We start from the raw sequence: 2,881 nt of genomic DNA on the forward strand, positions 1-2,881 counted from the left end.
CGGTTAACAGCCGAACACACTAACCGATCTCGCCACAGAGACAACCACTTGTGACTGTTTTCAGAGAAGCAGTGAGGATTATGACTTTAAACCTTCAGCATTCCAGAGGGCTTAGTGACCATAGCAGAAGAATTGACAGTTCTATCTCAACTGTTTATACATTATTTCATGATGGTGAGAACTTGTACTCCTAAATTGTCTTTAGGAATCTTGAAGAAGAGATTTGGAAAAAAAAGTCAGATATTCATGGTTTTTTATCATTTGGGAAGAAAGTGGCAAAAAGTTGGCACTTTCGAAGCTTGAAGAAGAGATTTGGAGAAAAAAAAGTCAGGAATTAATGTGTTTTATCATTTGTGAAGAAAGCACCATGAAAAGCAGAGTGGTGCAGCGGAAGCGTGCTGGGCCCATAACCCAGAGGTCGATGGATCGAAACCATCCTCTGCTAGATGTCATTTTTACATAGGGTTAATAACTTCTGTCATTGATGATATTGCATTAAAACAGCATTCTCCCCTCGGACAAACAGCTTTACAGAAAGCAGAGTGGCGCAGCGGAAGCATGCTGGGCCCATAACCCAGAGGTCGATGGATCGAAACCATCCTTTGCTAGATGTCATTTTTACATAGGGTTAATAACTTCTGTCATTGATGATATTGCATTAAAACAGCATTCTCCCCTCGGACAAACCACTATATGAAAAGCAGAGTGGCGCAGCGGAAGCGTGCTGGGCCCATAACCCAGAGGTCGATGGATTGAAACCATCCTCTGCTAATTTTGTTTTTATAATGTCACTTTTCTGTTTAAGCACAACTGGCGTTGCATAAGATTAATTGGCACGTAGGGTTAACAACTTGTGTCATTTATGATATTGTATGAAAACGGCATTCTCCCCTTGCCAGCCACTATTTTGGTAACGGCTGCCCGAATTATTAACAACATGTAGTATTGTAGACGTGGCCTAAGTTAAAAAACAAAAAATTAATAATAATAATCTAAGCATTCCAAAATTGGCACTATGCCAAGAAGTTTTTCATGTGTTTTTTCATGGAAGGATTGGCATGCTTTGTCTGGAAAATAACTTTCCACAAGTGGAATAAGAAGATTTAGCTTAATGTTGGAAAGCTTTAAGGATTTTGCATTTCTGTCTTTCAATGTAATCATTAGCTCATTGGTGTTGCAAACACAGGAATGAAAGTTTTCAGGAAAACATCCCACTCGTCCCTGGGTGGGCTTGAACCACCAACCTTTCGGTTAACAGCCGAATACGCTAACCGATTGCGCCACAGAGACAACCACTTGTGACTGTCTTCAGAGAAGCAGTGAGGATTATGACTTTAAACCTTCAGCATTCCAGAGGGCTTAGTGACCATAGCAGAAGAATTGACAGTTGTATCTCAACTGTTTATACATTATTTCATGATGGTGAGAACTTGTACTCCTAAATTGTCTTTACGAATCTTGAAGAAGAGATTTGGAAAAAAAAGTCAGATATTCATGGTTTTTTATCATTTGGGAAGAAAGTGGCAAAAAGTTGGCCCTTTCGAAGCTTGAAGAAGAGATTTGGAGAAAAAAAAGTCAGGAATTAATGTGTTTTATCATTTGTGAAAAAAGCACCATGAAAAGCAGAGTGGCGCAGCGGACGCGTGCTGGGCCCATAACCCAGAGGTCGATGGATCGAAACCATCCTCTGCTAGATGTCATTTTTACATAGGGTTAATAACTTCTGTCATTGATGATATTGCATGAAAACAGCATTCTCCCCTCGGACAAACAGCTTTACAGAAAGCAGCGTGGCGCAGCGGAAGCGTGCTGGGCCTATAACCCAGAGGTTGATGGATCGAAACCGTCCTCTGCTAGATGTCATTTTTACATAGGGTTAATAACTTCTGTCATTGATGATATTGCATTAAAACAGCATTCTCCCCTCGGACAAACCACTATATGAAAAGCAGAGTGGCGCAGCGGAAGCGTGCTGGGCCCATAACCCAGAGGTCGATGGATCGAAACCATCCTCTGCTAGATGTCATTTTTACATAGGGTTAATAACTTCTGTCATTGATGATATTGCATTAAAACAGCATTCTCCCCTCGGACAAGCCACTATAAAAAAAGCAGAGTGGCGCAGCGGAAGCGTGCTGTGTCCATAACCCAGAAGTCGATGGATCGAAACCATCCTCTGCTAATTTTGTTTTTATAATGTCACTTTTCTGTTTAAGCACAACTGGCGTTGCATAAGATTAATTGGCACGTAGGGTTAACAACTTGTGTCATTTATGATATTGTATGAAAACGGCATTCTCCCCTTGCCAGCCACTATTTTGGTAACGGCTGCCCGAATTATTAATAACATGTAGTATTGTAGACGTGGCCTAAGTTAAAAAACAAAAAATTAATAATAATAATCTAAGCATTCCAAAATTGGCACTATGCCAAGAAGTTTTTCATGTGTTTTTTCATGGAAGGATTGGCATGCTTTGTCTGGAAAATAACTTTCCACAAGTGGAATAAGAAGATTTAGCTTAATGTTGGAAAGCTTTAAGGATTTTGCATTTCTGTCTTTCAATGTAATCATTAGCTCATTGGTGTTGCAAACACAGGAATGAAAGTTTTCAGGAAAACATCCCACTCGTCCCTGGGTGGGCTTGAACCACCAACCTTTCGGTTAACAGCCGAACGCGCTAACCGATTGCGCCACAGAGACAACCACTTGTGACTGTTTTCAGAGAAGCAGTGAGGATTATGACTTTAAACCTTCAGCATTCCAGAGGGCTTAGTGACCATAGCAGAAGAATTGACAGTTGTATCTCAACTGTTTATACATTATTTCATGATGGTGAGAACTTGTACTCCTAAATTGTCTTTACGAATCTTGAAGAAGAGA

At 40.4% G+C, this 2,881-nt stretch overlaps 1 non-coding gene across 1 annotated transcript; it reads right to left on the minus strand.

Moving 5' to 3' along the window:
- Positions 1-2,627: 2,627 nt before the first annotated feature.
- TRNAN-GUU (transfer RNA asparagine (anticodon GUU)) lies at positions 2,628-2,701 on the minus strand. The gene has a single exon. It is a non-coding gene; the product is annotated as a tRNA-Asn (tRNA).
- Between the last annotated feature and the right edge of the window lie 180 nt (positions 2,702-2,881).

Source organism: Spea bombifrons, chromosome 3, assembly GCF_027358695.1.
Source record: "Spea bombifrons isolate aSpeBom1 chromosome 3, aSpeBom1.2.pri, whole genome shotgun sequence".
Taxonomy (NCBI): domain Eukaryota; kingdom Metazoa; phylum Chordata; class Amphibia; order Anura; family Pelobatidae; genus Spea; species Spea bombifrons.